Here is a 23,558-nt window from a genome sequence, read left to right on the forward strand (position 1 = left end):
AGGGCTAGTTCAATGGCCTTTTACAGATAATTAGATATAATTTTCCTTGATATTATGGTAAAACAGGGGTCCCCAAACTTTTTACCCAGGGGGCCAGTTCATTGTCCCTCAGACCGTTGGAGGGCTGCTACATACAGTGCTCCTCTCACTGACCACCAATGAACAATGAAAGAGGTGCCCCTTCTGGAAGTGCTGCGGGAGGCCAGATAAATGGCCTCAGGGGACCGCATGCACAGGCCGTAGTTTGGGGATCCCTGTGCTAAAACTTGACAAGTGGTACTTTCTTAAAGATTAGTTGCAAAGTGAAATCTGAAACCATAGCAATGAACTTTCATGATGTTACATTAAAATATAAGGACCTACTTTGCATTCTGAACAAATCTTTTTTACCCATGCATGATTTTGTAACATCGAACATTGTCACCTGAGTAGCAATGGTTCACTGATTAAAATTTTCATTACACAATATCAAACACTCCACACTAATACCACCACCCCTGTCATCCTAAAAGTCTTTGAGTACTAAAAAGCTGTCATACTCACAGTGGCAGATTCAAGTTTACCAACAATTTTCACCTGAAAGCTCAAATTTTATCAGTCAACAAATACCACCAGATGTTTTCCTTGAAGTGACAGGCTCACTTTGCTCAATTTTATGAAACTGTCAGCCAAAATTCAAATTTTAGTAATCACAGTTTTTCAGTCATTTTTTCAAGTAAAATTGGTATTCCTTGAAGAAAGTGGTCAGTTCAACACACAAGCCAACTGCCCAAGTGCTTTTCCCCAAGACAACCATCATATTTTTGTTAGAAGTGCTTTCTGCCATGATTTTCATTCTCACTAAACAGAATACTAAAAGGGAAGGTTTAATGAAATGAGCAAATATTGCTGCTTTAACAAGGACAATCCTAAGTGGGAAGTGGGTTGGGTTTTTCTTTAACTCAGAATGAATACACTGTAGAGTGTCGGCTGTTTACCCCGTGACAGAGGGGCGGACTGGGAGCCGGACCTTGTAGCTGCTGTCCAGAATCACGAGGAAGTATTGTACCACACACATCACTAGCCCAGGAAAAGGTCAAAATTCAAAATTCAAGGTACATTTCTACTTTAAATGCATATCACTTTCACATCATCAAGATGCACATTGTAAACTAAAATTCCCCAGTGTTAGGCCCTGGCCAATTAGCTCAGTTGGTTAGAGTGATATCTCAAAATGCCAAAGTTCTGGGTTCAATCCCCAGTCAGGGCACATGAGGGAAGCAACCAATGAATGCACAATGAAGTGGAACAACAAATGACCGTCTCTGTCTCTCTCTCTCCCCCTTCTTCTCTCTCTCTAGAATCAGTCAATTTTTTAAAAATAAAATTCCCCAGCATATTTGAAAACAGAGCTAAGAAAGATGGCCAAGAAATTCATCAATATCTGAAGATAAATTCACAACCCAATAAAATAAAACTGGAAATAAGTTTAAAATAAATGTTTATGGCCTGGCCCATGGTGGCACAGGGGATAGAGTGCCCACCTGGAACACTGAGGTTACCAGTTCGAAAACCTGGGCTTGCCTGGTCAAGGCACATAAAACAAGCAGCCAGTGATCAGCTAGAGTGAAGCAACTATGAGCTGATGCTTCTCATCCTCTCTCCCCCAAAATCAATAAAATCTAAAAAAAAAAAAACTTTGACAACTATGAAATATATATATATTTTAAAAATAAATAAGTGGTTGTAAAAGAATGAATTCTAGCCTGATCAGTGGTGGTACAGTGAATAGAGCATTGACCTGGGCCACTGAGGTCCCAGGTTTGAAATCCTGGGTTTACTGGCTAGAGCGTGGAGTTGCCGGCTTGAGCATGGGATCATTGAAGTGATCCTATAGTCACTGGCTTGAGCCCAAAGGTCACTGGCTCAACAGGAGCCCCCCACCCACCCAAGGCATGTATGAGAAGCAATCAATGAACAACTAGTGATGCAACTAGGAGTTGACGCTTCTTATCTCTCTTCCTTTCTGTCTCTCTCACAAATAAAATAAATTCTAAATCTTTAGATGGTATAAAGTATTTTTTTTAAAGATAGATAGTATTGCCTATTATCTGAGCATCAAATGTCTAAACTCTGAATGATTCAGATTTGGTTAGCACAGGAAAGTTAAACCCATATCTGAAACCAAACTTAATAGACAAGATGAATTCCTGGACTATACTAAAACAAACACACAAATGACTTGGACAAGAAAAATGATGAATCCAACCAGAATGCAACACAGTGAAAAAGGGGTAGGGGAGAGATTTCAGAGTTGATATAAATCCCAGGATAATATTAACCAATTTAAATCTCAGAACTCTAATTTCCTATTCTCTAAGATGGATATGCCATCACCTGTACAAAGTCGCTTGAAGAATTAAATACCATATGCCAAAAATAAAAATAAAAACCATATGCCAAAAAAATAAAGCAAACAGTAGGTTTAAAAATTACTTCCTCAAGAATCAAGATTATTTTTTTTAAATAACAGATTTGCCTCCATAATTCCAAAATAACTACATCTACCATCCAGATAAATTCAGGAAACAATGTAGTATTTGTGGCTTCTAACTTCTATATTGGCTGAATAACTTATGCAAATTACTTGGTACCTAAGGGACTAAAGAGACATCTTTTGGGAAGTATTAAATCCTCTAAAGTGCTAAGATCTACAAATAAAGTTTATGGTAGTGGTCTTATGGTGTTCTTATGTAAACACTTCAAATATATTCTTTAAACTCCTCTGATACTGTACACTTCTCTGTCAAAAGAATTTATCAAAACAGGAGCTCTTATTAGAAAGAGCACTAGGATCACAAGTGATTAAGGAAAATTTCTTCTTTGAAAATTTATGTTAAAATCATAATTATTAGCTCTGCAATGTTTTAAAATATAAAGACACTGGCAATTTATATAGCTTAAATTTAAATTTTTTCACTATCATCATTCTTAATAAAATGGCTTCCTTTTCAACTGCCAAAAAAATTGGAAAGAATGGAACTTGGGCTTCTTATATTTCAAATAGAATTGGGAGAGAGGTATTTAAGTAAAGAAACAGCCACAATTCACATGGTAGCTTCACATCACAAAACAGGCTTATCAAAGCTCCAGTAAAAATTCTCATACACACAAAAAATTAACTTACTTCCCAGGGCCTCATACGACTGAATTATGTCTAAAAATGAAAACACAGGAGGATTACAGCTGTGCATGACCAATTTATCTTCTGAAGTCAAAGCATGTCTCCTGTTACCTTGCAGCAAGTCAATGTGATCTGCATATCAATATAATGAAGGGTTGTAGTATCTGAAATCCATTCCAACCATAAAAAGGTGTTATTTTAATTAACAAATTTGCCAAACAAATAATTTTGCAGCTTTATTCCAGAATTCTTAAATTATCACAATCTAATTTTAAAGACAATTTTTTAAAAGCTAAGGACCCAAGACTAAAGTCATACAATTCCAATTCTCTTTATGTCACCCTCCAGTCAAATAACTAGCTCTATAAAAATCTTTTCAAACAGAAAAGCAATATGCTAGTAGTTGATCTAAGAAAAATAATTTCTATATTTCAGTTTTCTATATTAGGGTCAAGTTTTATAGTAGGGGAATGAAACAAATGCCAAATCACACATTGTATATTAGAAGTGCTACCTGGAATACATTAAACATATTTTTACTTGTTATATTTTTAAAACTACAAAGGATAAAATTCCACAGAAGTAAATTAAATAACCTAAACTGATCTTTGGCACTCAAAAAATACACTCTCACAGTATGCTTGTGTATTCATAGTATGTTTAATATGAGACTCATTAAAGATTGATAATTCATTTCATTGATACATATATTTAAATCTTAGGACATATGTTGACCACGTGTGCACATGCAAAGCTTTCAAAGTTATTTTAAAATGTGAAAATGAGTAAGGCCCTGTTATCCTTGATAAATGTCAGCTGTCATGCACTCATGTCCAATACATACTATTTTTCACAAAGCAGAGTTCCAGAAAAGGCAATTTTGAATCCACCAACAGCATGTAATGGTTATACATAACAAATCCTATTCAAGGTCAGAAGTTGAGAGGTTTTCAATATCAGCTTCATAGTAATGCCGGCTTTATATGTTAAATACTACACAGATTCAAAAACATATTCTTAGTAAAACAGTTTTTGGAAACAAAGAGAATCATAAGAAAGTGATTAAGAGTTTGGCCCATAAGAGATAGGGCCATTTATAATAAACCAGACTATTTGTACAGCAAACCACTTTTACATCGTTAAGTTAATATTTAGGCCAATTTTCTTTCTTAATTGTTTCAAAATTAAGTACTACAAGAGCTATATTACCAATCTGACCATTTTTATGTCTATATTTTCCAAGTCCAATAAAACTGTCCTTTTCATGAACGCCGACTATGAGCAATTACTAAAACCTTATCTCCATCCATTTTCACCAAGAGCATAAAAGTGGTGATTGGAATAGTAAAGCTATTTAGATATTTGTTCATGGCAAAGATGGGTCTTAAAACTTTAACAGTTTTCTCTACATATTTTGAAAGATCACCATCAAAGCAAACCACTTCACCTATAGTCTTTGACTTTAATAAAACACAACTATCAATAGGAATTTCCTGTTAAAAGTATCTTTTCTGTATGTGACCTCTGTTCCAAAAAAAAGAAAAGAAAAAGAACCTTTTAAATTAGACTGCTGCTGTTTGATCAACATTAAATTCAACATATTTAAGCTTTCAAAATTAATGCATCAATATTCTCCTATATATTGTCACAGAATCAGTTACTTCCCATTTTAAATGTCACTAGTCATCAGTCTTCTTTCCATAAAAGAGGACTCTTAAAGTTTAAAACCTAAGAAAAGAAAATGGGGGCCAGGGACTAAGTGTGGTCTGATCACCTCAAGTAAAATAGCTTTGGCTTTTCCACTAGTAACCTCAGCACTTCATTAGCCCCAAACAGCAAAGCCACCAAAACTATGGCTTTCTTGGTAATTTTTTAATTACTATTATAAGCTTAGGAACAAAATTGGTTTCTAAACATTCTGCTGCAAGACCCCCATAAGTGTCTTACAAACATTTAATAAACAATAGAAAAGTGTAGATAAGTCTGGGTATGATCTTTTTTAAGAATAAATTCTTTTATATAACTTTTTTAAAATTTATTTATTGATTTTAGAAAGAAAATGAGAAAAAGAGAGCAAGAGAGAGACACAGACTTGTTGTTCCACCCACTCATGCATTCATTGGCCAACTCCTGCACAATCCCTGACGAGGGATCCAGCCGCAACCCAGGCACATTGGGAGGACACTCCAACAGAGATATCCAGCCAGGGCTGATATCAACTTTGACACATGAAAAAGATACTGCACTGAAATTAACATTAACCCTATAATTACAGATTGGCTACTATAACAAAGACTGAAGTTTTAGAAAAACTGAGGTGTTGCCTGACTTGTGGTGGCAACCTGTGGTGGATATGGCATCAACCTGGAATGCTGAGGTCACCAGTTCAAAACCCCTGGCTTGCCCAGTCAAGACACAAATGGCAACTGATGCTTCCTGTTCCTCTTCCCCTTCTCTCTCTCTTTCTCTCCCTCTCTCCCTCTCCCCTCTCTAAAATGAATAAAGGGGAAAAGAACAAACACTCTGCTGTTATTTGTGAAACCCAGGAATGAGACAGCAAACCTTCTGAGGTCAGTGACATGAGAAAGATAACAATATTTTTCCTAAATTCCTTTATAGCATCACAAAGCTCTTACTATATCAGCTATACTCTTTAACAGCTTTACTAAGAAATATTTCACTTACCATATACTTAAAAAGTATGAAATTCAATGGTTTTTAGTATATTCAGAGTTGTACAAATATCACAATCTTAGAACATTATCATTATCCCCCAAAAAATACCCCAGTACCCTTTAGTTGTCTCTCCCCTAATCCTCCCCATCTCCCACCTCCACAATCTCTTTTCCACCCCAACCCCTTAGGCAACCACTAGTCTACCTTCCGTCTCTACGGATTCACCTATTCTGGACAGTTCATACAAATGGAATCATACAGTATCAAGTACACTTTGTGACTGGTTTCTTTCACTAAGCATAACCCTTTCTAGTTCATCCATGTTATAGCAAGTATCAGTACTTCATTTCTTTATATTTCTGAGTAATACTTCATTGTATGGCTATACCATATTTTACTAGGGGTTTTTTTTTTGGGGGGGGTGGTTTATGTTATTATGAACACTTGTGTATAAATTTTTACGTGACCACACATAATCTTTTTTTTTAAGAGAGAGGCAGGGAGAGAGAGACAGGAACATCGAGCTGCTCCTGTATGTGACCTGACCAAGGAATCAAACCAGCAACCTCCATGCTCCAGGACAATGTTCCAACCGAGTATCCAGCCAGAGCTTTTTTTTTTTGAAACAGAGAAAGGAAGAGAAGAAGGAGAGGAGGAGAGGGAGAGGGGAAGGGAAGCATTCATTTGTTGTTCCATTCAGTCGTGCATTCATTGATTGCTCTCCGTGTGTGCCTTGACCAGATATCAAACCCACAACCTTGTCATTTCGGAACAACGCTCTTAACCAACGGAGCTAACCGGCCAGGGCCAACAATCTTTTGTTTTATTGAATTTTATTGGGGTGACAATGGTTAACATTACACAGGTTTCAGGTGCCCAATTCTACAACACATCTCCATAACCACAATGTGCATTCACAACCCCCTCAAGTCAAGTCTTCGTCCATCACCATTTAATCCCTCCCCTCTACCACCCCGCCACCCCACCCCGCCATCACCACAGACCACGTGCATTTTTTTTTTTTTTTTACAGAAACAGAGAGTCAGAGAGAGGGATAGACAGGGACAGACAGACAGAACAGAGAGAGATGAGAAGCATCAATCATCAGTTTTTCGTTGGAACACCTTAGTTGTCCATTGATTGCTTTCTCATATGTGCCTTGACAGCGGGCCTTCAGCAGACCGAGTAACCCCTTGCTCGAGCCTGCGACCTTGGGTCTAAGCTGGTGAGCTTTTGCTCAAACCAGATGAGCCCGCACTCAAGCTGGCGACCTCGGGGTCTCAAACCTGGGTCCTCCGCATCCCAGTCTGACGCTCTATCCACTGCGCCACTGCCTGGTCAGGCCTATATATATTCTTAAGTGAGAAATCACAAGCACTAAAATGTCAAAACAGATTTGATGATATATGCAAAGAAGCTTCCAAAGTTTTCTAGTAAATAGGAAAGAAGCAGGTTCCTTAAGAATAGCTTTTTTAAAAAACTGGAAACCAAATGTGCCATTTTAACAATGATTAATATGCTAAGAGCTCTAATGTAAAAAGTGGACAACATGCAAGAACAGATGAGTAATATAAGCAGAAAGATGGAAACTAAGAAAGAAGTAAATGGGGATAACAGAAATCAAATAACACTAACAAAAATGGATGCCTTTGAATGGGCTCATCAGCTGACTAGACACAGCTAAGAGGAGAAAAAGGTAAACTTGAAGATATACCAATACAAACTTCCAAACCTGAAATACAAAGAGAAAAAAGAACAAAATATCCAAACACTGTGGAACAATTACAAAAGGGATAATATAAGCTTAAGGGGAATATCATTTATATGAAATTCAAGAAAAGCAAAACTGTGGTAACTTAAAACAAACCAGTGACTACCAGGTCCTCCCGTTTTCCTCTTTTCTTCTTTTTTTATTTAATTTATTGTGTTTACATAGATTCTAGTGTTGCCCCAAATGCATCCCCCCTCCCCCATATTCCCCTCAACATCTCCCTCTCCCCCTTCCCTTCAGGTTTATTCCATCCTATCATCCCCTTTCCCTCTGTCCTCTTTTCCTCTGGTCCCTTTGATCCCTCTTCTGTCTCAATTCCATTTTCAGTTCACACTGTTTCTTGGATTCCTCAAATGAGTGAGGTCATATGATATTTTTCTTTCTCTGCCTGGCTTATTTCACTTAACATAATGGTTTCCAGGTCCATCCATGTTGTTGCAAAAGGGGCCCCGTAGTATTCCATTGTATATATGTACCACAGTTTTTTAATCCACTCGTCCACTGATGGACACTTGGGCTGTTTCCAGATCTTCGCTATTGTGAACAATGCTGCCATAAACATGAGGGTGCATTTCTTTTTTTGAGTCAGTGATATGGTGTTCTCCTCTGTTTTCTTATAAAATTTTTATAGTTTTAGCTTTATATTTAGGTCTGTGATCCATTTTGATTTAAACCAGTATATGGTATGAAGAAAGGATTAAGGATCAATTTTTTAAGTATGGATATTTCGTTCTAGGGCTATTTGTTGAAAAGACTCGTTTTTCCACTGCATTGCTTTGGTAACTCAACATCAGGATCTCTTTCTGGTCTTTACTCTGTTCTACTGGTTTATATTATCAATCCTCATGCCCACATACATTGCAAGTGGATAGAAACAGTAAAGAAGCAATAAAGAGACATTTATAGAAAAATAATCATGCAATTACAGGGTCTTGGCCTAGGAAGCTAAGATTAATAACAGAAAATGGAATACAAAAGATATGAAAATAGAAAACCAGGTAAGGCCTGGGTTTACTAAATGTATCAAAGGGGGTATGAGTCAAAGACTCAGATGTCAAGTCTAGAAAATGATGGTATTACAGTACTAACAAAAAGAAATCCAACCAGCTAATAAGCAAAGCAAAAATACTTTCTCAGCTGTCAGACAACTTTTTCTAAACCATTTTTCTATTCTGATGCAATAACAAAACTTAGGAAAGACATTAAATTAAATGTTATATGCTCTAACAAGCAATCTGGGAAAACAAGTCTTCACAAGGTAGTAATAATAATAAAAATAGGTGGGGCTAAATGGGCAAAAGTAATGAATAGACACTTCTCCAAAGAGGACATACAGATGGCCAATAGGCATATGAAAAAATGCTCAACATCACTAATCATTAGAGAAATGCAAATTAAAACCACAATGAGATATCACCTCATACCAGTCAGAATGGCGCTCATCAACAAAACAACACAGAATAAGTGCTGGCGAGGATGTGGAGAAAAGGGAACCCTCCTGCACTGCTGGTGGGAATGCAGACTGGTGCAGCCACTGTGGAAAACAGTATGGAGATTCCTCAAAAAATTAAAAATTGAACTACCTTTTGACCCAGCTATCCTACTTTTAGGAATATACCCTAAGAACACCATAGAACTGTTCCAAAAGGAAAAATGCACCCCCATGTTTATGGCAGCATTGTTCACAATAGCGAAGATCTGGAAACAGCCTAAGTGTCCGTCAGTGGACGAGTGGATTTAAAAACTATGGTACAGCCCTGGCTGGTTGGCTCAGCGGTAGAGCGTCGGCCTGGCATGCAGGGGTCCCAGGTTCGATTCCTGGCCAGGGCACACAGGAGAAGCGCCCATCTGCTTCTCCACCCCTCCCCCTCTCCTTCCTCTCTCTCTCTCTCTTCCCCTCCCGCAGGTGAGGCTCCATTGGAGTAAAGATGGCCCAGGCACTGGGGATGGCTCTGTGGCCTCTGCTTCAGGTGCTAGAATGGCTCTGGATGCAACAGAGCGACACCCCAGAGAGGCAGAGCATCGCCCCCTGGTGGGCATGCCGGGTGGATCCCGGTCAGGTGCATGCGGGAGTCTGTCTGACTGCCTCCCCATTTCCAGCTTCAGAAAAATGAAAAAAGAAAAAAAAACAAAACTATGGTACATATATACTATGGAATACTACTCAGCCATAAGAAATGGTGACATCGGATCATTTACAATAACATGGATGGACCTTGATAACATTATATGGAGTGAAATAAATAAATAAATCAGAAAAAACTAAGAACTATATGAATCCATACATAGATGGGACAGAAAAATGAGACTCAGAGACATGGACAAGAATGTAATGGTAACGGAGGGTGGGGAGGGGGCGAGGAAGGAGAGGGAGGGGGTGGGGGAGGGGAGGGGCACAAAGAAAACCAGATAGAAGGTGACAGAAGACAATTTGACTTTGGGTGAGGGGTATGCAACATAATCAAATGTCAAAATAATCTGGAGATGTTTTCTCTGAACATATGTACCCTGATTTATCAATGTCACTGCATTAAAATTAATAAAAATAAGATTAAAAAAATAGGTGGGACCGAGTCAGGTTTTGACTAAATGCCATTAAAATATTCACACATAAAGACAAAGTGGATGGGAGAGTAGTGTCTCATATTAAATTGTAAAATAGTTTCCCCCTCCCCAAAAAAGTTATGTTTCTGTGTATAAATACATATGTATTCACACATTCCAACACCATGCATTCATTCAACTAATATTATCATTAAAGAGAAAAACATGAAATATAAAACAAATTTAAGATTAAATCATATATTAAAGAAGAAGAGAGTATCTTCAGAGGGGGAAGTCAGAAAATTAGAAAGTATCAACTCAAAAAAGAAAACTGAATTACCTGGCTAACCAGTCAAATGACGTTCAAGTAGTTTTTATTTTTATTGGTCTCTGAGTCCACTGTTCAGCAAGTATTCGGATCCTAAAGATTTAATAAAAAAAAATGTGTTGAATTTTATTGCCCTTTCTTAATATTAGTATTATTAGTCATACACAAACTAACTTTTCCCATTTTACCTTCCCTAGACATATGAAACAAACAAACAAAAAGCTACCAAGAGGTCCTTCTAAGAATTTGAGCTGATGCCTTTATTTGTCACATACAGGTGGGGTAAAGTAGGTTTACCACTGTTCATATGGAAAGTAATACAGTAATAAATAATAACACAAGAATAAACTGCATATTTTGTGTACTCACAACTGTAACCTACTTTTGCCCATCCTGTATTTCTGCTTGAGGCATGGCATACACAATGTCTGTCAGTTTGTAAAAACACCAAGTGGGATGGAGGAGACCAGCTCCAAGTCTTGAAATGTCATCAAACCAGATGGATAATCTGAACTTGGGACATCCCCACCTTTACAAAAGGAATGTTTGACAAATAACAATTAAAGACAATATTAACATCCGGGAGAGAGGGAGAGAGGGGAGAGAGAAGTAAGCAAGCAAGAGGGGGAAAAAAAAGCATTCCCCGCCCCCCAGGAAAGGCTACATTTGAGTCACAAACAAGAAATATTTTTAACTGAAAGACAGGGAAATGAGGGGCAGTTCTTCAAAATAGTCTGCAATAAAATATATGAACACCTAACTGGCAGGCTTTTGCACTTCAGGAAATGTGGAGGTGGCTCTAAAGCAGGGGTCCCCAAACTTTTTACACAGGGGGCCAGTTCACTGTCCCTCAGACCATTGGAGGGCCGGACTATAAAAAAAACTATGAACAAATCCCTATGCACACTGCACATATCTTATTTTAAAGTAAAAAAAAGAAAAAAAAACGGGAACAAATACAATATTTAAAATAAAGAACAAGTAAATTTAAATCAACAAACTGACCAGTATTTCAATGGGAACTATGCTCCTCTCACTGACCACCAATGAAAGAGGTGCCCCTTCTGGAAGTGCGGCGGGGGCCGGATAAATGGCCTCAGGGGGCCGCATGCGGCCCGCGGGCCGTAGTTTGGGGACCCCTGCTCTAAAGCAACAAAAAAGTGAGCCAGTTAAAACCTCACCTTATGAATTTCCAAATGTAACATTAAAGCAACAATCTATCACTAACTCTAGTACTATCTACATCAAGACAACAACCATAACTGAGCCCTAAAGTTAACAGCATTCAGGATGGACTTAGCAGGTCTGTTGGTAAGGGGTAGAAGAAAAAAATGAGATATTCACAAGTTCCAAGTAAAAAACATATCTAAGCCATGGCAAATTCCCATGTAGATAGGGGACAACAACCACAATATAACTGTATGATGTGAAGGATCTGTTATCCTTTTGAAACCCAAATTAAAGATATGTCAGTAAATTTGAGGGTGGGAGGTGGAAGCACAACATATGTGGTATACAAAGGGGAAAGAAGAGAACCCAGGTAGTATATCAGTGCCATTCATTAGTTATAAATAACCGATATATCTACTAACACATGTATCTGTAATCACAGTATAGTCTGTAGCTTATATTTGAGATATATGCCCAAAATAAACTGGTTCTTGGAATACATCTTTCTCATCCACAATAGTCTAACTAGTTTTCAGCACAATGGTTCAGAGCAGAAGCTTTGGAGTACAACAGATCTAAACTCAACCCTTTCACTTACTAGCTAGGTACCCCTGAGTCAACTTAAGACTTCTTAGAGGCTGAGTTTTCTCATCTTAAATGGGAATCACACCTCAGAAGGCTCTTGTAAAGATGATGTGAAAATGCTTAAATTCCTTATTCGTACCTAATACATAACTGCTCAAAAAATAAAAAGATTACTTGGCTGGGTGTATCAATGGATAGTGTCGTCACAATGCGCCTAGGTCGTGGGCTCGATCCCATCAGGGCACATATGAGAAGCAACCAATGGGAGCACAACTACGTAAATGGAACTAAGTGGAACAAGTTAATGCTTCTCCTTCTCTCTTTCTTCCCCTTTCTCTCCCCCCCTCCTCTCTCTCTCTCTCTTGCTCTCTCATATCAATGGGGAAAAATATTTTAAGTAAAATATTTCTGAGCACATAAATGAAAAATAGGAAAATAAGATAATTAGTTTTAGTTTTTAAATAATTCAATGTTTTATGACTACTTTTCAGATATCCAATTTACTTAGAGGAAAGAAAACCCAAGATTTGCTGGCCCTGGTTTTAAATCAAGTTTCACTTCAGAAATTGTTCTTTTGTTGATGTTCCTTCACATGGAGGAAAGGGGAAGGTTTGGGAGTGGGCACAGTGCCTACCGAACAAGAGTGGCGGATAGGAAAAGGAATGTGATTCAGAATGCACCTAATACTATAACAACTAACCCAGGAAACAAGTACTGCTGCCTAGTGTGGAATGTTGGCAAACAGAGCCTACATTAATACTCAAGTATTATTTGTAGTGCTGGTGAGAACTTTTTTTTTTTTTTTTTGCATTTTTCTGAAGCTGGAAACAGGGAGAGACAGTCAGACAGACTCCCGCATGTGCCCGACCGGGATCCACCCAGCACGCCCACCATGGGGCGCCGCTCTGCCCACCAGGAGGCGATGCTCTGCCCATCCTGGGCGTCGCCATGTTGCGACCAGAGCCACTCTAGCGCCTGAGGCAGAGGCCACAGAGCCATCCCCAGCGCCCGGGCCATTTTTGCTCCAATGGAGCCTTGGCTGTGGGAGGGGAAGAGAGAGACAGAGAGGAAGGTGCGGCGGAGGGGTGGAGAAGCAAATGGGTGCTTCTCCTGTGTGCCCTGGCCAGGAATCGAACCCGGGTCCTCCGCACGTTAGGCCGACGCTCTACCGCTGAGCCAACCGGCCAGGGCCGAGAACTATTTAAAGGAGTGCTGACCCACCTACTTTATACCCCATAACCCCCAGGATCCAAAGAAATACCATCTACAAAATTCTCTACTCCCAGAAGTGTGCAGGTGGACTAGAGAGGTCCCCAAAATCATAGATCAATGACTGGCTTGCCTACCAGGAACCTACAAGAGGTAATAGTCTAAAAGTACCTATACTAGGATCCTGTAAAGTATGGAACAATTAGGAAAACAGCAGTTAACTTGTCCAAAACTACAATTCTGCAAACGCAACAGTACAGGAGATTTCCTGAAAACTGTATTTCTTACTTTTATCAAAAATAAGCTTACTCTTACCCCTTTTCCTAATGTGGACTTTAGTCAATCACACACACAAAAATCAAATCACAGACATAAAAACTGAATCACACAGACAGTAGATAGCTGAGAAGGTGGCGGCAGGGAGACATTAATTTTTCTACTAGAATTAACAAAAAGATTACTGAGATCCACATTATCAAAACCTGCATCACTAGAAAGCTAATGGGGGGGAAAAATCAAACTGAGCTTTGTTAATAGCTGGCCTGAGAAGATGTACCTCGAGGCCAAAACAAAGACTCAAACTAGGGGAAGGGACTTGACAGAGGAAAATCCAAACTATATAATGCTAACACTTGGAAACACCAAATGGACAAAAGGAGGCCACTGTATATTATGAACATGTCTTTCTTTTGCTGTTGAACATGGGGAAGGAGGCAAGGACTCTACTATTAATCACAGTAAACTCATTAGCAATCCTCCTAGGGACTCTCTCCTCAATTCCCTAAAATCTTAGAGACGGGGAATCACCATCTTTGGGAAAAGCCAGCTGTTGCCCTCTCATCTTCAAAGCTGAAGAATAAGTTTGTGCACCAATTAAATTTCAGGTTACTGAAAGGTTACCTGATATTGCTGTAAATTAAACTTAACATTATTTTGTAGTTGAGATTATTTATTAAATGAAAAATATATCCTTTGTCAAAACCGTAACGACAGATTTCACTTGCAACTGCAACCAATCTGTAGCTATGCTGAAAGGGAAAAATAGATGTAAGTTAATAATCACTTGAAAATTTAGTATTATAAAGTTACCACTTTCTTGAAACTGAGTAAACTTAACTCAGTAAAATGATTGGGATTTTTTTACTATTTAACACTTAGTCTATAGTAAAGACAAACTTTCTTAAATGTCATAATCTTTTTGACAAGTGGGGCAGGAACTGTTTCAAATTATAGCATATGTATGTCTAGTAAAGTAAGAACAGAGTCAAAAAACTGAAACATATTGCCACTCAGCCTACAGTATATACATACTAAAGGACCAAGCTGATTTATATTAATTTACTCTAGATAGTCCTTTAATAAATTATAATAAACATTTATTCCTTTATGGAGACAACCTGAAATTTTAAATGATGGAGTAAAAACAGAAGCCTTGGTTTCAGAAACCTCGGTTTTGGAAGTCCAGCTTCTTGATGTGACCTTGTGTGAGGCATTTAATTCAATTAACTGTTTGCAGTGTACCTATTTAAATGCCAGGCGCGGCAGTGACACTCAGAAGTTATAAGCAAAAAATATGGTTCTTGCCATTATTAATTAGGAAAGAAGCAGGTATAAATAGACACTATAGTTACCAAAATGAAAACTATATTCATTCAGTAAGCAATTGTTCAGCATTTACATGCAAACCCTACCAGACACCAGGGATACAAGGAAGAACCAAAAGTTGAAGACACAGAGTCCAATAATATTAAAGAAGAGGAGAGGAACTGTCCTGCCTTTTTCATAGGATTGCTGTGATAACTCTACTGTAAGCCCTATTTAAATGTGAATGCACAACCATTTACCTCAAAAAAAGAGAATTGATAGTTGAATATACAGATAATTTCTGCAATTATTTTTCATAGTTACCATAACAAAAATGCCATTTGAATTTCTTTATAATAAAAGACAAGGAAGAAGAAGAAGAAAAAAAAAAACCTTTGTAAAAATGTGAGCCAATTGTGTAAAAATTACATGAGACATAGAAAATATCAATGGGGTGTATATAATGGCTGCTAAAAATGAAAGCTATTTTTAACTCAACATACTCAGGAAATATGTTTACACAACAACACTATCCACTGATGAACAATGGCAGTAAATATAACCATTCTGCATTTTTAAAATTACCTTGAGATTAAGTAGAAAATTAAAAAATCCGGTTGGCAGACCAGTTTATTAACAGGCCCCACATCTTTGGCTGAGTTGTAGTTAATAATGACAGGGTTACTAAAACAGGCGTGCAAGCAAGTCGCTTGCCGGTGCTTGTTCTGTTTCTCTCCCCCCTCTCTCGGAAAAACTGCATGCAGTGCTGCACGATCACACAAAATAAATACAGGAAAGGGGCTGGGAAGCCTGGGTGGGGAGGTGAGGAAAGCTCTGGGCTCCACCAGTGGAAGGCGTTCCACAAGAATTGCTACAGGGTCAAAAGTTTACAGTGGTTTCAATTTCACCTTTTAGCAGCCAATCAGGAAACAGAGAATGCACGCTGACCCCTCAGGCTGCAAATGAACATTAACTCATTGGCTACCAGCACTGTACATATTCCTTTTCTTGTAAGGCTTTCCTTTTTCTTCTTTTTTATTTTTTGGGGGGTGAGGTATGGGGAGAACATTGTAAGTTTTAGGTGACCATATTTGAGGGGAAAATAAGTAATTACCATCTTTCTCCTTGAAATCAATTTATTTATTTTGTAGTATGTATCTAACAAACCAATCACTAATGCTAGTCAAGACAGTGAATTTAGGCACATTAAAGCATTTGTCTCCATGAGGTTGCAATTCTAAGAACAATTTACAATATAATGAAAGATAATGGCTGGTTGTGTTTCCAGTAAATGCTTTAAAAACAACTCAAAAAATTAAGACATTTAATTAAAGTATTTATCTACACCCCAATTTTTTATTTGCATAGATTCCCCACCTCCTCTCCAAATCATTAATATAAACATGCAACATGTCTGTCCTTTTCATACTGTGTATCTACCAAATGCATATACAGTTTCTAAGATTTCTTTTCCTATATCTTTCCTCTCCAAACACCAGTACCTAAGGAGTGATCCCCTATACATTAAACTCAAGAATCAACCCTTTGGGAATAGATACAACTGCTCCGATTCTTTTTTTATGTAAATTTCTTTCAAATGCAGAAAACATCAGTAAATTGAACCATTAAATATGCCACATTCTAGACTTAACATTGAGCAAGGTTAAAATGAAGATATGTACTATCCTAGATTTAAAAACTAAATTTCTTTACATGATAAAAGTGAAATACTTGCATTAATTACTCTATTAAAATAATCAGCTAAATCCCAAATAAGCAGATGTGTGAACTTTTAGTTAGCAACATTTCTTATTAATACAATAGATGGTCAAATTTTAGTAGGTTTATTGACTTCAATTTAAGGTTATACTTAGAAGCTGCTATAGGCACTAACAATGCCTAAGAAAATTACTTCATGTAGGAAATTCATTTTCTTATCCAAACCAGCAAAGTAAGACACTACAGTTATTTCTGAACACTCAAAGATAACCAATATACAAAGGTGCCTTATTTAATATATATAACTGCTAAAGGGTTCTAGAATAGATTCACAGTGTACCAAGTTTACATAGCAATTCAATGTCAGTTGTTAAAACAGTAAATTTTAAAACTTGATGCTGACATGTTTTTTCTTAATTCAGTGTTAAAATGAATAATTTTGATTTTAAAAAAATAAAAAACCTCCCAAATCTTCATGATTTAAGTCTATGCATATTTGTCAATAAAAAGGCTATACTTTTAAAATCTAAGGACTTTTTAAACATGGCTTGCAGAAGCCTTTTTTATATAATACATTAAATTAGAAGTCTTCTCTATATCTTCTTTTTATAAGATGGCCTCATTTTGAAAGAAAATGGATGCAATAAAATTTTACATCAAGTCAGCATGTTAGCAAGAAGCTTTTTTGTGTGTTCTGAATTTGATTAATACAAGCCAAGGTCACTTCCTGAAAGATGCCTACCATTGCAGCTGCAGGCAAAACTAGACTCCAGTATAAGGATGGGGGAAGGGAATGGGTGATTGCATTTATGAACACTGAGATATGCTTCCATCTCCACCAGCAACTATATAAGAAGGGGAGAACAGGAAGATCCCAGAATTCTCGGCATATAAAGAGTAAAATATTTCCCCTCCTTAGTATTTAAAGACAGAAATTTAATTCTGTATAATACTCATGTCAAAATTTTATCAAGAATATCCTCCTTGCCTGACCAGGCAGTGGTGCAGTAGATAGAGCATCGGGACTGGGATGCCGCGGACCCAGGTTCGAGACCCCAAGGTCGCCAGGTTGAGTGCAGGCTCATCTGGCTTGAGCAAAAAAGCTCAAGCTTGCACCCAAGGTCGCTGGCTTGAGCAAGGGGTTACTCAGTCTGCTGAAGGCCCGCGGTCAAAGCACATGTGAGAAAGCAATCAATGAACTAAGATGTCGCAACGAAAAACTGATGATTGATGTCTCTCATCTCTCTCCATTCCTGTCTGTCTGTCCCTGTCTGTCCCTCTCTTTGTCCCTGTAAAAAAAAAAAAAAAAAAAAAAAAAAGGCATATCCCATATCCTCATTGCTACAACACATTAAAACATTTTACTTAATATAGTGCAAATCATATATGTAATACCAGACACTAAGGTAAACTTAGCATTCAACACATTCAACCTGTACTTGCTATGCAAACTGCATTCAAATAAAGACATACGCCCTTGAAGAAGACAGAATCAGATTCAAATTTCTCTCAGCTAAAGCCAACACTGGCCTTAAAAGTCATAAAAGTAGAAATCCAAAACACAAAAAAATTATATTGCAAAAGTTTTGTATTGAAATTCAATTTAATTTTCCTCTCATCAACCTTAATATAAATATGTCTCTATCAAAAAAAAATCAAAATATACATTATCAGTAACAAAAACAAACCTTCTGCCTGAATAATTAATAATAGCACGATTTAACAGAGTAGTTGCCAGTTACAGCTAGAAAACCACACTGAGTACTTGGCCTGTCCTCTTTAAGGCTCTGTTTATATTTCAACTAATTGGATAAATATTAGGTAGAGTCAGAAAATCTGCATGTCCCTTATAATTTTCTATAGGTAACCTTGGCTAATTTTGTATGCCTCATTTTTTCTTACCTACCAGATCAGAGTTATCCTTAAACCATGATATTCTACAGAGAGACAGAATCAGTAAAGCACCTTTGTGTTTCTAATGGTTGTATAATAAAAACAAAACCTAGCCTTTCTTTTTAAATTATCAGCATGTTCAAAGCCATTATATTTGTATTTTCTACATAAATTAAGAATATAATTTGTCCCTCCCTTATGCTCTCATCCTTTTATTGTAACTGAAGTTTGAAGGTTCAATAACTTCAACCAAAGAAATAAAAATTAAAAAATAACCTGGGTACTAGATGCTCAAGTTCAAACAAATTGATACAATGAATTATTCCAAAACTAACTTAGAACAAAGCAGAGATAAAGTAGTGACTAGCCAGGTTCTTGCCATAGACCAGGGCACAGGAGGTACAACCATTCTTCGCATCTCCAACTAATTCACTCTCTTCCCTGGTTTTATCCAGTACCCAATGTGTTCCTCACTTGACAAACAAGACAAACTGAATGAGGGCTACAACTGCTAGCTGCCTGGCTTTCTTCCTCTACCAATACAGCTTCTGTGCCCAATACACAACCTGAAAGGAAACTGACTATAAAATAAAAGCAATCGCAACAATGGCCTGCATGTCTCCTTGCTCTGTGAGAGCACTTCACAGACATAAGTTAAAAAATCACTCTCTCTTAAAAAGAAAAATACTCTTTAAAAAAAAAACTCAAATATTTTCTATGGCATCAAACTGGATAGGATGTCTATCCCATAGTTGAAATTTTCTTTTTTAAAAATACCAAGTTCTATACCATACAAAATGGATTAATCAGCAAATCATGTAACTATGCCATATGTTTACTCTTTTAAAGGCACATTAGTCTAAGCCCTGGCCAATAGCCCAGTTGGTGAGAGTATTATTTCCATACACCAAGGTTGTGAGTTCCATCCCTGGTCAGGGGACATATAAGAATTAACCAATGAATGCATAAATAACTGCAACAACAAATCGATGTTTCTCTCCCTTTCTCTCTAAAAATCAATAAATTTTTTAAAAAGCTTAATTCAGGGGAAAAAAAGCACATTAGTCTACATTAGTCTATAAGCCTCAACCATACCTTCAAGTGAAAAAGCTAATAGGTTGTCATTACAGTGCCTAGCACAAAGTAACAATAAGTGTAAATCATCTATCCATTTCACAATGTTTGCTGAAACTACCACATTCTACAGTACTGCTATTCCAGCTTCTGTGGAAACAAAGGTAAACAAGATACAGGCCCTCATAGAGGTCCTTAAATTCAGAGAGCCAGTACCTGGACGAGGCAAAGGAAGGTGCTCAGAGAAGTTCAAAAAGACCTAGGCACATGCCTTTGAGATGCAATAAATCCTAAAGATCGACAAAAGAGAAAATCGCAGAACTTACATTTTATTAGATAGTAACAAACAACAAATAGATAAAGAATTTCCAGAACATTGTAGGTGCCATAAAAACAAGAAATAGGGTGATATGATATAGAAAAGGGGAGAAGGTAGGAAAAGGAAAGCAATTTCAGCTCAGGAAAGGGCTCTCTTACGATGCCACATTTAATCTGAGGGCTGAGAGGAACCAATCATGCAAAGACGGTTCCAGGAAGACAGTACTGTATATCAGTGGTCCCCAACCCCCAGGCTGCGGACCAGTACCGGTCCGTGGGCCATTTGGTACCGGTCCGCAGAGAAAGAATAAATAACTTACATTATTTCCGTTTTATTTATATTTTAAGTCTGAACGATGTTTTATTTTTTTTAAATGACCAGATTCCCTGTTACATCCGTCTAAGACTCACTCTTGACGCTTGTCTCAGTCACGTGATACATTTATCCGTCCCACCCTAAAGGCCGGTCCGTGAAAATAGTTTCTGACATTAAACCAGTCCATGGCCCAAAAAATGTTGGGGACCACTGCTGTATATGATAGCACTAACAGATCATTGGTTAATTACCATTAGTTAATTTCATTACCTATTTTATTATCATTAAGTCCAATAGTTTCAACCTTCTTCCCACTTCTACTCTGGGACTCGCATTGCAGACCAATGGGAGCGTGAAAATTATGTGTTAATCTGCTTTAAAAGTAATATGCTTCATTTTAAAACTTAAGTTTAATAAAGTCAATAGGAGAACCATACTTTAAGCCAGTATACAAAGAGCTTTCTAGGATTAGTAATGGATGGGGCAGGGAAGTATAACTAAAGACAAAGCTTATTTAATAGATTTGGAGGGAAACAACAGACTGAAATTCCAGCTCTCCTAACCAACACCACCCGTTTCTTCCTCTATAAAATAAGGATAATACACCTTGTCCTTATCTCAAATGACAGTTATAAAGACTAAATGACTGACAGCCTTGCTGTCACCAACACTGTCAGGAAAAGCCTGACAATTGGTACAAAGAAAAAAAAAATGTATAGTCCATCTACTCATTAAGAGAGACTCTCAGGGCCTCACACTTGAGTTTATTTGTTCTTATTATTCCCAGCTTATTAGAATTGTGTATTGTGTGTATCTGGCTTCCCAACCTCACAGCAAATTAGAAAGGAGACACTAATAAAAGCAAAGTATTGACAACAGCAAGAAAGTACAGCTAACTGGCTGGCAAACAATAGCAAAGAAAAACAGAAAAATAAAAATAAGAAGCAAACAGAGCCTGACCGGTGGTGGCGCAGTGGATAAAGCATCAACCTGCAATGCTGCAGTCACCGGTTCAAACCCTGGGCTTGCCTGGTCAAAGTACATATGGGAGTTGATGCTTCCTGCTCCTCCCCCAACCCGTCTCACTCTCTCTCCCCTTCCAACCTCTCTAAAATGAGTAAGTAAAAATTAAAAAAAATAAATTCCTGTTTAAAAAAAAAAGCAAACAGAAAAACTCTTAAAATTAGAGTGGTCTGGACTCTAGTGTCTTTCAGCCTCAAGAGAAATAATCCTGTTTAATTCAGGAGATATAAGAGTTGTCACCCAAAGTAAAATTAATAATAATGTCCTTAATTTCCTATATCATTAGGAAAAGATTAAATATACTTAGCATACTGCTTAAAAAGGAGACGTTTAAATACCCTTAATGATTTTTGTTTACAGTTCAGAGGGTTAATTTTTTTTTTTAACAAGTGTGACTTAATGGTTGTGTTGTGGGCTAAGCACAGCAACCACTTCACTATGGGCTTCTCTGCGCCTTTGTTCTCTACTCCCAGCCACTCCCCAGTCTGGGGCTTAGAAGCAACAGAATGGTCACGAGGCAAGCAACAAAGGTTAGAAAACCATGGGGTTTAGATGATCAATAATGGGGAGTCATTTAAGAGCTTCCCCTAAGTACAACACAAAATCCAGTGGTCTAAAAAGATCAATACATTTTAAATTAGCATATTTTTATAGATTCCATATGCTTAAAAAAATCAAAATTAAACATCAACTGGACAAACCCGGTACAATTTGAGCATAATAATGGTAAAGGATTATAACCTACTGGATAAAGTAAAAATTCACAAATCCACAATAAATATGAAAATATATACACAAAGGAAAGCTCTTCCTTACAGTAGAAAGCTAATAAATACAGAAGGAACAATGGAACCAGAAAGTCAGTCACCATTTGACAAAATCATAATTCATCCAGAAAACAAGAATCATCAAGGGAAACTAAAACTAGTAGGTATAAGTTTAAGAAGAGGATCTTTTCATAACTGCAGATTCAAAACCTCTATGCCTCACAGGAAACTTTATAGCAGTGATCCCCAACCTCCGGGCCGTGGACCGGTACTGGTCCGCAGAGAAAGAATAAATAACTTACATTATTTCCGTTTTATTTATATTTAAGTCTGAACGATGTTTTATTTTTTAAAAATGACCAGATTCCCTCTGTTACATCCGTCTAAGACTCACTCTTGATGCTTGTCTCGGTCACGTGATACATTTATCTGTCCCACCCTAAAGGCTGGTCCGTGAAAATATTTTCTGACATTAAACCGGTCCGTGGCCCAAAAAAGGTTGGAGATCACTGTTTTACAGTATCTCCCACAAATATTCTTACAATGGAGAAAGTAGAAGACACCACCTCAACTAAATGGTCCAGGTTAGAACCTAATCTAAACATGAGTGTCAATAATGGGACTATTCAAAGACATGTGCCTCCAGGTTGGATGGACTGAGAACACAACATTGCAATGGTATTCCTCCCCCAAAAGCACAGAACTTCATCTAAACATGAGGAAATACCACACAAGCACAAATTGAGGGACTTCCTAAAACAATTGATCTATAGTCTACGAAAGTATTAATGTCATGAAACACAAAGATCAGAAATTGTCTCCGATTAAAGATGACTAAACAGCCTGACCTGTGGTGGCGCAGTGGATAAAGCGTTGACCTGGAAATGCTGAGGTCGCCGGTTCGAAACCCTGGGCTTGCCTGGTCAAGGCACATATGGGAGTTGATGCTTCCAGCTCCTCCCCCCTGTCTCTCTCTCCTCTCTCTCTCTGTCTCTCTCTCTCCTCTCTAAAATGAATAAATAAAAAAAATTTAAATAAAAAAAAAAGATAGCTCATATCATAAAAAAAAAAAAAAGATGACTAAACAGATAACAAATTAATGCATTCACTCTTGGATTTTCCTTCCCTGTAGGAGGCATTATTAGAATAATTAATGAGACCTAAATAAGGTCCATAGAACATTATATCAATATTAATTTCATAATTTTTATTATTATTATATAGTGTAAAAGAATCCCTTGTTTTGAGAAAATATATACTAAAATATTTAGGAGTAGGCCCTGGCCGGTTGGCTCAGTGGTAGAGCGTCGGCCTGGCATGCAGAAGTCCCGGGTTCGATTCCCGGCCAGGGCACACAGGAGAAGCGCCCATCTGCTTCTCCACCCCTTCCCCTCTCCTTCTTCTCTGTCTCTCTCTTC

General features: G+C 37.6%; 1 protein-coding gene and 1 non-coding gene across 5 annotated transcripts in view; both read right to left on the minus strand.

Moving 5' to 3' along the window:
• The window catches only part of NCOA3 (nuclear receptor coactivator 3), a 115,159-nt gene that overhangs the window by 42,356 nt on the left and 49,245 nt on the right, over positions 1 to 23,558 (minus strand). For 2 of the 4 annotated variants that reach the window (XM_066387575.1, XM_066387572.1), the window contains exon 2: positions 10,495 to 10,575. The exons of 1 other annotated variant lie outside the window; for it this stretch is intronic. The gene's annotated coding sequence lies outside the window, so the exon portion shown is untranslated. Of the gene's footprint in view, positions 1 to 10,494; positions 10,576 to 15,615; positions 15,745 to 23,558 lie in introns of those variants that run through there. One more of the 4 variants, XM_066387573.1, reaches the window with a different exon arrangement.
• Positions 13,353 to 13,428, minus strand: TRNAV-AAC (transfer RNA valine (anticodon AAC)). Its single transcript has one exon. It is a non-coding gene; the product is annotated as a tRNA-Val (tRNA).

The sequence above is a fragment of the Saccopteryx leptura genome, chromosome 5 (genome assembly GCF_036850995.1).
Source record: "Saccopteryx leptura isolate mSacLep1 chromosome 5, mSacLep1_pri_phased_curated, whole genome shotgun sequence".
Classification (NCBI taxonomy): domain Eukaryota; kingdom Metazoa; phylum Chordata; class Mammalia; order Chiroptera; family Emballonuridae; genus Saccopteryx; species Saccopteryx leptura.